We start from the raw sequence: 13,497 nt of genomic DNA, 5'->3' as shown, positions 1-13,497 counted from the left end.
AAACATTATTGCAATCAGATTAGCCACTATAAAACATCATAATATACTACATCAAATATTTAATGTAAGACCTAATTTTTCTTTTAAAAGACACTTCCGGCAAATGTTTCAAATTATTTGGAATCCTGTTGTAAAGCTTCGCTATATTATAAATAAAAGATCTCTCAAAGATAGACGTGAAGTGACGTGGTATGGTTATAGAGCCTTTGTCGCGAAGATCTAAGTTATGTATTTCAGTGCGAAACTTAATTTTTTTGTATAAATATTCTGGACATTTCCTTGCTATTATTTTATAAACTAAAACTATTGAGTGATAAATACGCCTCTCATCCATTCTAAGCCAGTTCAACTCTCTTAATTTAGCCGATACTCCCTGTTCCCTGCCCCGCAGACCCCCAATTAACCTTACGCAATGATTCTGTATTAGTTGCATACGGTATTTATCTCTTTCTAGCAAACATGTTCCATATACTACATCTGCAAAATTAAAATGGGAAAGCACTAAAGAGTCACAGAGAATCCTTTTCATTGAAGTTGTTAATAAGTGTCTTTGCTTAAATATAAGTTTTAAATTGATAAAGGCTTTCTTTATACACATATTAATGTGTTGAGTGAACCTTAAACTGCTATCTAAAATTAGGCCCAAATTCTTATTAAAATCGATGACAATAAGACTTTCGTCATTTAACGTTCATTTAATATTAGGTAATTGTGAATTTTGTGCCCTGTTTCTACCAAAAAGTATGACTTGAGATTTAGAAGGATTGGGCTCTAAACAATGTTTCTGTGAGATTGAAAGAAGCGTACTAAAATCTTCATTTAATTGATTTATGGTTTGTAGCAATTGGTGTAAATTACAGGATTTATACATTTGTGTATCATTTGCGTAAAAATGAAGAAGTGCAAATCTAATGTATTTGGCCATCTGTGAAGTATACAATGTAAACAGAAGAGGTCCCAAAATGGATCCCTGTGGAACACCAAATAAAAGCTGTTTTGCATTGGACAATTTACCATTCAATTTTAACCTTTGACTTCTACCTTGTAAATAACTAGCAATTAAGGTGCATGAATGTATATTAAAACCCAGATATTTTAAAATTGCCAAAAGAAGAGTGTGATTTATCCTGTCAAACGCTTTTGAATAGTCTAGAAGAATAAAGACAGTTAGTTCGTCATTTTCGATAGCTTGAATAATATCATCTGTGACCTTCAAAAGCGCCGTCGAGTAACTGTATCCTGGTCGAAATCCAGACTGTACTTCCGGTAGTAAATTATATTTTTGTACATATTCCCTTATCTGGATATTAAGAATTCTTTCTAAGACCTTAGAAAGAGTAGGAAGTATACTAACCGGGCGTAAGTCCTTCAATTCTACAGGATTATTTACTTTAGGAAGAGGTGTTACCAAAGAGCATTTCCATTTATCAGGAAAAGATGATTTTTCTATACTATAGTTTACTAAATGTGTTATTACAGGGAGAATTATAGGACGGCAAAGGAGCAACATATCAATACCAATATCATCATCTCCAATGGCTTTTGATTTAATTTGAAAAAGAGCATCTTTAACTTCTTGATCCGTAGCTAATCTGAAATGAAAAACATTGGCCTTTGATAATGTATTATTAAGGTAAAAATTTAACAAATCCGCATCAGGATTAACTTGTGGTATATTAACAAAATAGTTGTTAATATCCTCTGCAGACCAACGCCCCGGAATCGCACTATTTTTTGATGACCCATAAATATCTAAGTCACGCATCAATTTCCAATTTTCTCTCGATCCGTTAATTCTGATTTGATTTTCAAAAATTAAACAATATTGAGCAAAATTGTTAATGTGGAAATGGAATAGTATTATACAACATTATTTTGTTTGCATTAATAAATTATTGCCAATTCTTGTTAAAAATCCAACTTTTTTTGAAAAATGCACTTGGTATGGGCGTGCAAATTTAAATTGGCATCTAATATTAGATCCAGATATTTAATTTCTTTTTCATAAATAATATTTTCCCCGTTTACAGTGATACGTATATCTTTTCACAAAGTAGAGGTACCGGAAGGTGCCTCTAGAAGACAAGCTAAAGCTAAGTAAGCATTTTAGTTACATAAAGAGTATTGAAATTGATTTTTTTTCTTGATTTATTTTTAATTTCCTAGAAAATTTTGACTTATTCGTATTCAAATTTAATTTATTATCACAGAGCTTGTTAGATCAATTGTAAAGTTCATTGTTTATCATAATAAACAATTCATGTAGATTTTTTCCAATTATTACATATATTATTGTGTCATCCGCAAATAATAAAATTTGACGTATTTTAAGTACCTTAGCGATATCATTAGTATACCGGGTGATACAGGAAAAAGGGCTCTCTTAATAACTATTTTATTCTTTAAGATAAACAAATGAAATTTAGTATATCGAAGGAATTGTTATAAGAGCATCTTTTGACATATTCAGTTGTTTTTCATCACTTTCAGTTTAACCGGCAGTGCCACTAACTTTTTTATTTTAAATAGCACACATGGTATATTATTACGTATTTCGATAAAAAATAATATTCTGAAAACAATGATACTGGGTTTTGCTACTTCTTGTTTTATACTCATAGATTTTTTTTAAATTTTAAAATAGGGTGCGATGAATGCGTTTAAAGTTTTAATTTTTTATCAAGTAATTACGTAAAAATAGTTTTTATTGCATTTTATGAATTACATCTTTTACACGCCTATTTAATATGTCCAAACCATTAATTCTGGCATTTACTTTATCTTTTTAAATAGCACATAATTGGGAACAACTATTTTTGAAATGCAGTTTTTTTCCACTAGTTTGATATGATTATGTTTTAAATGAATTAATAAATAAGCCCATTATTAAGTGTTGACTTTGTGTCCCTCCAATCTCTGAATCTTTATTATTAAGTGTGTCACCCGGTATAATAAAAATAGTAATGGTATCAAAACTGTTCTCTGGGGACACACCAAAGATTACGTTAACAATATCAGGTATACGATTCATAAACCTAACACGTTGAACTCTATTAGACATATAAGACTTAAACCACTTAAAAATAAACATATACCTAAACCGCTTGTAAACCAAACTCTTATTTGCTTCAATTTTGTAAATAAAATTTTCCCCTAAATGGTTTCAAATGCTCTTTTAAACTCTCAAAATACCACCAATACAAATTTATTACATTTAAGTGCTCTAAGAAAATTGTAACATATATTAACAACAGCAGAGTCGCATGAATGACTCTCAAAAACCTGACTGGTTATTGAATTTTCCTCACAAAATTTAAGAGTTGATCTTTAACACAAACTTCAGGTGCTACTTATAAACAGGCATAGTGTGAGTGAGTTGAAATTTATTGTCACGTTTTGTGTTTAAAACAGAAACAGTAGTAAACATTTTTTAAGGCTCCGGAACCAAACCATTGCTCAAAGACGTATTTAACATACAACTGACAATCAGGAATAGCGCAAGATACATCACAGAAAACTTGTCTTACTTGCTCCTACATTTTTTTGTTTTTCAGAATTTCTGTAGTTTTAATAATTGTAATTTTCTCAAATTTTTAAAAATTATTTTTCAGAGGAGGAATTATAATTGTTGCTTGTAGAATATTTTCAACTATTTTGTCTATGTTGATCCCAAGCAGCCTCACTTTTATCTGGAGCAGGTCTTTTGTATAAAAATATGCCTTTCCAGCATCATCAATGATCTTTGATATTTGATTATATGGAACCTGTTAGGCGTTTTAAGAAGCTGTGTAAAACCCTTTGTGAAAATCTTACTTATTTTTTTATCGTAAAATGTGTCTTTAAGCAAATCAAAATTAAATACTGGTGCCGTTAAAACTGCTACCTATATCCAGTTATTCATTTACAAGATCCATAAATCTTGCATCTTCTTTATAGGTGAATGATATAAGATAGAACACAAATACTTTAAAAGAGAGAAGTGATTGTGTTGCTCGCAGGATAGTACGACATATATTCGAAGCAAAATATTTATTATTAGATTACTAGTAGTAAAGCGCTTTTGAGGTAACTGACTATTAGCACCGATAATGGCTCATAGGCCCAAAGCACTCTGCTAAGCTAATAATATATATTTTGCTCCGAATATATCTGGTGTAATTATTTCGTACAAATACTTTACACCATGCATAGACATTTCAACCGATAGTAAACAAACAAAACTATCAACTTGCAAATTTTTAACTTTATATCTAATATAACTTCTTATGAACATCATAACTCCCCATGTTCTACTGCTGTTACTAGTATCTTGTTCCAACCTATAGCCATTAATTTTCATCTATCATAATTCAGCTCCCATAGCTTAGTATAAGGTGTTACATGAGTCTCACTGAAAAGTAAAATCTTGGATTTTCAATTATTAGTTAATAAAATAATATTATCTCTGTTTTAATTTTTTTCCATAAAAAACAACTAGTTCTTACCAAAAAAAAATATATAATTAAGCAAATAGGGTGTTATAGTCATTTAAGTTATGCATAATTTAATGCATTTCTTGTATCGATTATCGACGTTTTTAGAACAAGACCGTGCGTTATTTAATTCAATTTAAGTGCAAGAATTCGTAATTACAATAATTGACTTGGGTATAATAGATATCGGAAAGTATAGATACAAAAAAAACTGTATAACCTGAAAAAAGTTAGATTTTTACGCTAAAAACAGTAATTTAATGATAAATACTCAAGTTTACTAAAACCGTAATTTAAGATTCCAAACAAAACGCAGAAATCCTATGCAAAGTGCAAAAAGCTGTACATTCAGCGTTCTGGAGGCCCATTATGTTCGCGGTTAGTAGCGATTTATATCTCCGGTAGTCATTAGATAATTGGTCTCTACCAATTAATATTATCATGACAAAACGTGGGACCGATTGTTCTATGCGATTAACTATGGGCAAGTACCAAGTTATATACCAAAGTAAGTTATTTACCACTAATAGGTTATAGGCATTTTTATACTGCAGGAGCTTATACTCGTAAATCATTTCCTTCTATATAGATTTATTGATTTCTCAGCTGTTTTCTTACGAATATTTAAACATGATCAATAATAAACATTTAAACATATTGTTAAATAACTCCTCTACCAATCAATAAAAATCAAGATACTAACGCGCATATAAACTTAGACTCTTTTATTATTAAAGCGAGCAAAAAAAACCTGAGCTATTTAACTGAGTTTTTCTTATAAAAGGAAAAGAATAAAAGAAGACACGACTCGATGGTCTTCCACCGGTTGTTGCTTCTCGCTGTCCATCCTGCAAGAAGCGGTGACCGGTACCCACTAATGTGCCACTTCCGTTTGACCTGATCGAGTGGCTTGCCTCGACAGCAGGAGATACTACCAAGGCCTTTCATTTATTTCTTATTTTGTTAATTTTTTTATATGAATGAGAAAAATTTCCATATTATTAAATAAATCTTTTAAAATAATGTATTTTTTCTATGATTCACTGCTTTCAAGGATATAGTGAATTTATTATGAAAATAACATGACGTTCATCGCGTTCATAGAACTATCGCCAGCTTCGAAATCAAGTAACAAAGCTATTGACCGAGAGAAGAAGTGCCCAAATAAAAATAAAGTGGAATGTTATGCGCAGCCCTAATATTCACTCAAAACCTCGTAATACAGCATCCTAGCCATTTAGCTGATACCGAAACCAATATTAACTTTTTTAAATTAATTACCTTTTTGGTAAATGCTGCGAGCTTGGATGGTCCAAATTCAAAAACTTTGGCATTTTATCTCCAAGATAGAAAGGATTTGAAAGGTTTTAAAATTTAGATTTTCAACTTGCATCTCTCGAGGAAGTTAAGGAGACTTTATTTTCTATAAAACCTAAAGCCGCTGGTACAGATGTGATAAACTTGGCCATGCTGCTACACAGTTTTCCATTTATTGTGCATCTCATTAACTGCTGTATGTATCATCTATTTTTTCAGAGGTATGAACATTTTCATATCTCTTTCTAATAACCAAAGTTGCATCACCAAGTTAATTATCTGAACCTAGGCCTAGCAGCATTCTATCTATCTCCAAAGTATTAGAAAAAGTTTGAAAAAATAAGGATTTATGTGGATAAAATTGTAATTTTTCCTGCAGTTTAATCTTGGTTCAGATTGGACTACAGCTATTAGCCACTACCCGCCTAAAGGTAATAGATGACATCTTGTAAGCGGCTGACCATAATCAATTAACAACTTTTGTATTATTGGATTATTCCAAGGCCTGACGAACTAAATTATGAACAATTATTGGCGAACTTAAGCTATTTGGGCTTTGAAAGAAATGCGTGTTACCTTATCAAGGAGTATTTGATCAGGCGAACACGTTGTCATTTTGTTGGGTGCCAAGAGGGTCCACTTTTTTACCTTTGTTTTTTACTTTATTTACTTTACGCAATTATCTTATCTCAGATACTCATTGATCCATATATAAGCTGATGAGACACGCATTTACTTGTCAGTTTTACTTGATAAAATAAAGAAGCTAAAAAACGTATTTCTCAAGATCTTCCAATTAAATATAAGGCTCTTCTCGTTAATAGGATTTAGTGTAGAAACAATATAAAAACCTTGTAAAAATGATGTACATAATAAAAAATAAAATGTAATACTTTAGCTAAAAATCTTGCTGAACTATTGGATGTTAACTTAGGATTTCGAGAACATATTGACAATTGCATTAACAAAGTATTTGTATACTTAAAATTATTCCTGTAATGTGCGATTTTATTTATTTTAATGTCGTATATGGTTTTTGTATTCTGGGAATCAATTTAAAGCGTATTTTAAGCGCTAAAAAGAGGTTACTGCATACTCTTTTGATATTTTTTAACTTTTTTTTTCACTTTTAATCATATTTTTTTAAACGCCAGGTATTAAACTGCATTTAAATTTTAAAAGAAAACGGTTAATTTTTTTTAAATATATCCAAGGTGAAAACTACTTCTAATAAATAAAAAGCTGTATTTTTTTAGAAAAAAAGTGTTAACTACTTCAAAATGAAAATAGTGACATCAACTACTTGAAAGTATTTAAAATGAAATAAATTCTGTACTCTTTCAGCCTTTTGAAATCCTATATAAAACAAGAGAAGCTTATACAATTGCCTGGAAAAAAGAATAGTCACCCCAATAGTCCTGAAGTCATAAAAAAATTAATTAATTCTGTATTCTTCCTGGCATTTGAAATCGCAATTGAAAATGTTTTTCAAAAAAAAAGATATGCTTTTAATAGCCGCTAAAAAATACTTTTAAGTTAAAAAATTATTATTTCTCTATTCTTCCATTTCTTTTTACAAAAGAGATATTATACAAAAATCAAAGAAGAATTACAAAAAAATAGCTTAAGCATTTTTTCTTAATTTTTTTTCATTTTTAAAATATAATCAAGCTTAAAATTTATAAAACTCTCGGAAAAAAAAATATCATTAACACTTTATTTTTCTTCAAAGCCTTTCAATAAAAAAATATGCATTATGGTCACACATCAAAAACGAAAAAACAGCAAAACATGAAAAACCTAAAATTATTTACATTAAAGTTAATATAATAAAATTCAACTCCTATTAAATACAAATTGAAAGAATTCGTCAATTTTGCTCAAAGATTTTGTATTCGCACGAAATTCTCGCCATGTTTTGCCTTATTGAAAACAGTCCAGCGAGACTTAGAGCCCTTTTTTAAAAAATGTGTCGATTTTTGATTTTAGGGTGACAATTTTTTTATTACTTTTAACCACTTAACATCAACCCCTTGGCGGAGGTTTCAACCGCCCTCAAAATCTTAAATAAATGTGTGGGAGTCAAGTGATGACAGCTTGTGAAAGATTTTGAAACAATACTATTCTTTAATACTTTTAGCGCTAGTTTTTAGAGATTTTTGATTTACAAAACAAAAACGCTCGCACCCGCTGATTTTTGATTTTAGATAAAACGATTTTTAGTTTAAATTTTTTTATAAATTATAAGATATAATATGTTTAATAAAACTTATAAGGTAACATGGGAAAAACACTTTTTTAATTTAAACAAACTGAGTAAGATTGAAGACATGCAGATCAGCTCGAGCAGAATAATATAGGGTGAGTGATAGTAAGTAGAGACTCAGTCTAAAGAAAAGCTTAAAGACTTAACCAGCTTTTGTATGAATTGAAATTAATTTATATATTTCATATTTTTGAAGTGCATTATAAGCTTTAAATGCCGTATATATCGGTAAGCTTTCGAACATAGCACTAACATGTTGAGGAATACTAAGGCACGAAGCATATCTAATCCTCCTGTTCTAAAAAAGGTTATCTTTGTAAGTAGTGTTCGTGTTTTCTTGCGAATAGGATTAACTTAAAATAATATAGTAACAAAATTGATATGATATTGTATCTCAGAAATAATTGAGCAGCATGAGCTCTCCAATTAGCACCATTCACGGTGCGCAGCATGCGCTTCTACAGCAAAAATAGTATACCAACCTCAGAGGATGAGCCCTATACACTAATCCCATAGAAATGGCAACTCATCACGTGTGCATATATATACAGAAGAATTGAATTGATCTAGATTCCCTTTTTTCAGCTTAGTCAACACAAAACATGATGAAGCTAGTTTTCCACTTCCTGCTAAGTAAATGATGTGATCACATCAGCCTAAATCTGAATTTATATTTATTCGCACGAATTTCGTAGAATGAAAGAATAGAGACAGTTATTATGCAGTTTTCATTTATTCTTATAAAATAAGAATTAGTATTACTATTGGCCATACCAGGATCAGAGAACCTAATAAGTACTAACTTTTGAGATATTGCAAAATAATAAAAAAAAACGGTGATATTACAGTATTCTATTACACCTTGCCAGAAACCGTACTATGTGCCTTACTACTTACGTGGTCGACCTAAATTTGTTAGTAGCAATTGTCTCCAGACTAGATGAAACCTGAACAAATTTCCGCCTATCTGGTACATAAGGGATAATCCACTCTAACACAGGTCCACAAATTTAAAAAATTTAAGTTTAAAGTTTAGAACTAGGTCCCTGTAAATAAGATCAAAGGTCTTAGTCAAGTCATAATAAACTCCCGAAATGCTTTGTACCAAGTTGTTTAAATATGTGATTTTTATGCTTTTAAACAGAGCGGTGTCTTTAGATTTTTCTTTCATTATAATAACCCTAACAAAATAGTGATCCCAACTGCCTCAAATTAATTAATTCTCTATTCTTCCAGGTATTTAAAACTGCAGAAAACTGGGTAAAAAATAAAAGTCCCCTTTTTAAATATAACGAACGAATAAAGTTTTTAATTATTTAGAATAAAAAAATTAATAGCCTGCAATAAAAAAATAAATAATAATAAATAAAATAAAATAATTATCTAAAAAAAAATAAATTTATGTTTTGTATATTTTTTCACGCATTGTAAATTTCATTTAAATTTTATTAATATTTTGTTACTCAAAGACACCTAATTTGTCTTTGGCATTCAATTTATGGTCTTTTTAGATTTTATGGTTCGATGCCAGTCATAATTGTGTCCTGATAATATAATTTTTCTGATGTAAAAACTTGTGCTTCTTGATAGAGGAGGTCTGTGGAAAATCTGAGCGGTTTCTTAAAAATAACTCTTAATATACATATCTCTGTGAGTAATCTGTGAATAATTTAAAGCATTTTGCGTGCACGGAACAGATCCTTTCCATATTGAAATACGATATATAATAATTGATTTAGCTAAAAACATTCAAAACATTTTCAAAATATTGATCGGCATATAATAAAACTTATAAATTAATTTACAAATTTTTAAATTTTGTTTTTTTATATGGACTTGCTATTTCATATTTTGATCGAAGTCATAAATTTAGTCTTACCAATATTTATTATTAATTTACTTTCTTTCAGCATGAACCAATTTTCGGAAAACCTAAATTTCACTTTCTCTACAAATAAAACAGAATAGTTGATGTATGATTAAAATTTACCTGAACTGTCCAGAGAATAAAGTTCGTGTATGTAAAGTGTAAATAGAAGGGATCCCAGCATGATACCTTGTCGAACACCACAATTTATATTTTTTAAAGTAATGTATTGACATTCTTTTTTTACTCATTGCTCTCTTTTAATAAAGTAATTTTTAAAATTATAACTTAACCTCCTTATTCCATAGTTTCTGATTTTATCAAGTAGTAAATCGTACGATAACAAGTCAAAAAATGTAGTCAAATCTAAAAATTAGCAACCTCAAATAAGATATCCCCGGTTGATTTACCCTAAAACCTCGAAAACAAGACTGATTTAAGAATAATTTTTCTCAAGGTATTTCGAAATTCTATCCTTTATACAGGCTTCAATTTTCCTGTATTATTAATGAGCGGTATGGAGTAATAATTGCTTGGAGAATATTTCATTCCCTTTATAAATCTATATAACAGACTTTTTTTAATTCATTTGGCATTACTCCTGTTAAAATATCAGAATTAAAAATATTTGTTAAGAATCTTACAACAGGTCGAGCAATTAGGCAAAAGATCTTTTTGTAGCTGTGAATTTACTCGACACTATATTTCCTACATTTATAAAAAAAATATTTTCTACATCTGTTTTATTAGAGTTAATTGAATTATTTTCATATTTGAAAGATATTTTACTATTGCTCTATTACAGTCAAGCTCTTCATTTATAATTTTCCACATTTTCTTAGGATTATATTTTGATTCATCAAATTTAGTTTTAAGGAATGTCCCAGTTGATGTTCCTTAAAAGAGGATTTAATTCACTAGTCTATAGATATATAAACGCTCCTATCACCTCCCTTTCTAACATTAGCACCAACCACCTGCACTTTTACAGTGAAAGAAAAATTATATTTTTGTTGTTCTTTAGTGTAGTATTTCACAAAGCAAATTTAGGTTTACATATCCACCAAATACAAATAGGATGATTATTTTTGTACTGTAATAGTATAGTGCTATGGTTTAAAAAAAAAATAGTTATATGAAATATAGGTGATCTGTAAAAAGCAATTAACGGTGGTACGTGTCTTTTTCAAATTTAAAATTAAAAAGTATAAATATTAAGTAATTATATTATAATCAACTATTATAATAACTTTTTTAACATTTAATGTTAAAAAAGTGGTCCACTTGAATACCGTCTCCGCCTTAGACAAGCACTCCACCGTTTTAATTAGCCTATCTTAATTATTACTATAGAATAAGACGACGATAATTAGAAGACATCATAATTTGCAAGTTTCAAATTATCTAAGAAGTTTATTTTCCAAGTTTCAGTCAGAGTAATGATTAAACCAAAATAAACTTTAGGTGGACAGATATTTGAAGTTGCAATATTGGCCTAATTAGTGAGTTCATTATGATAGTCAATCGTGTTTCTTTGAAGTACATTATTTCATCTTTATAAAGTTCATTTATAAGTTCTTTTATACAATTGGACCAAAACAAGACAAAAACAAAATTGCACTAAAACAGAACCTAAAATAAGACAGTTTTAAGCCCTTGTTGTCGACCCAATAACCTTTGTAATATGATGATGAAGCCTTTAGGCTTGATCCCGATTTCCAAAAGTTAATTTAATGCAATTTTATTGTATTGGTAGCAGGTGTGAATCGTTTTGACCTCGTCTTATTGCGTACGCTCTTGCACAACCTGCTGCTGCTGCGGTCTCTCTCAGTTAAGCCTCACTACTACTACACTTGAAAGGATGTAGGCTGATAATGTATGTCTTTTAGCTGCACCCAATACCATTTAAAACTCTTAAAAAAGAATGGGTTCACCATCTCAATATATATACAGGGTGATTAGCCCGAGCTATGGTATAAGAAAATAAATTTTCGCTCCCGGGTACCGGCCGAGTACTACGGTGTCTCGTACGTTCTACCTACAATTACGCGGATTAATTGGGCGGTACCTTTTCGCGTTTGCCACAGGTCGCTGGTGGCCAGAGATGCGTTGAAAGTGTAACGAGAAGAAGAAAAAGTACCGGCGTATAGGAAAAAAATACCATTACCGATTCGTGAGAGGCCTTATAAGTGACGTTTACGGTTTAATAATTTTTGGATATAAAATATTATATTCTCCTATATATATATGTGGCATTTGAAAAAAAGTAGTACGAATTCCCTACAAAGTACTTTCTGAGAGTAAAGTTGCACAACCAACAGGGATGGAGTTAGAGGTCTGATTTGGTTACTTAAGTTTTCTTTTAAGTAGTTTAACTGCCTTCAACTACCAGGAATTCAGAAAACTTCATAAAAAAGGCATATAATTGAATTTATGTTAATAGCAGCTTTACACGTATTTTTTTCCAAATACAAATACAAATAGTTTATTAGTGCTTACAATACCAAAAGTCAAAACAGAAATATATAGTGCTTTCATTTCAAAACGATCCACCCTTAATAACTGACTAAAAAAAAAAAAAAAACACGTCAAATTAGATATACAGGGGGACGGTTAATTATGCATTTACTGAAGTTCTGTCAATCACCTCCTCACCTCCAGCTAACCTCACTTTAATATGTCAAATGGGAACCCCCATCGTGTGATCCATCATAGTAAGCAGCGTAAAATTCTCTATTCCACGGTACCAAAAAAAATGAAATCGGTAAATGTGTAAGCAAATAGTTAGCGAAAATGTCTAGAAATAATGAATATTTTATTTACGCCAAACTTTGGTATTTTAAATGAATACTTTTAGTGTGGTACCTACATCATTTTAAAATTCTTACATTTTTTATAATAGATCATCAAAAAAAAAAAAAAAATACAAGCAATTTAGAAGTTAAAATGTGTGGTAACAAACAGTACATTTAGTTCAAGTAAATTATTTATTTTTTTAAGTAAAGAATGTGTACCGTTATTTGCGAGAAAAAAGAGTGTGTTCAAATTTTTTGCAAAAATCTTTGCAGTCTTATAACTTTGTATGTGCATTTAATAAAGCATTTAATGAAAGGTATCAAGATAAAAACGTGAGCCATAAATACGTATTAGAATTGATACGAAAATTTGAAGAGACGGGATCGATTTGCAATAGGAAAAAATATGAAAATAGAGTTGTTGATGAAGCATGCCAAGTTGAAGTACTAGGACAATTTGCTATGGATTCAACTTTGTCTATACCAAAGGCCGCAGAACTAACAAATATTTCCACTGGTTCCATACATAAAGTTTAAAAAAAAAAAAAGTTCTTTCCTTATAAAATTCATATTCTTCATGAACTCGGAGAAAATGATTTTGATAGGAGAATTTAATTTTGTGAAGTGATGTGCCAGTGAATTGACGACGATCCCCATTTATTGAAGAACATTTGCTTCAGTGACGAATCGACCTTTTTTTTTAATGGCCTGGTGAACAGACATAACTGTAGATACTGGGATAATGAAAATCCGCATGTTTTTCGGGAAAGCCATACCCAA

At 30.1% G+C, this 13,497-nt stretch overlaps 1 protein-coding gene across 3 annotated transcripts in view; it reads left to right on the top strand.

The window, feature by feature from the left end:
- Positions 1-13,497, top strand: part of LOC126737677 (putative protein TPRXL) — a 283,568-nt gene that overhangs the window by 140,967 nt on the left and 129,104 nt on the right. The window lies entirely within an intron of this gene.

Source organism: Anthonomus grandis, chromosome 6 (assembly GCF_022605725.1).
Source record: "Anthonomus grandis grandis chromosome 6, icAntGran1.3, whole genome shotgun sequence".
In the NCBI taxonomy this organism is placed as follows: Eukaryota; Metazoa; Arthropoda; class Insecta; order Coleoptera; family Curculionidae; genus Anthonomus; species Anthonomus grandis.
The sequence above is the reverse complement of the archived record's forward strand: the minus strand, read 5'-3'. Positions and strand labels throughout refer to the sequence as shown.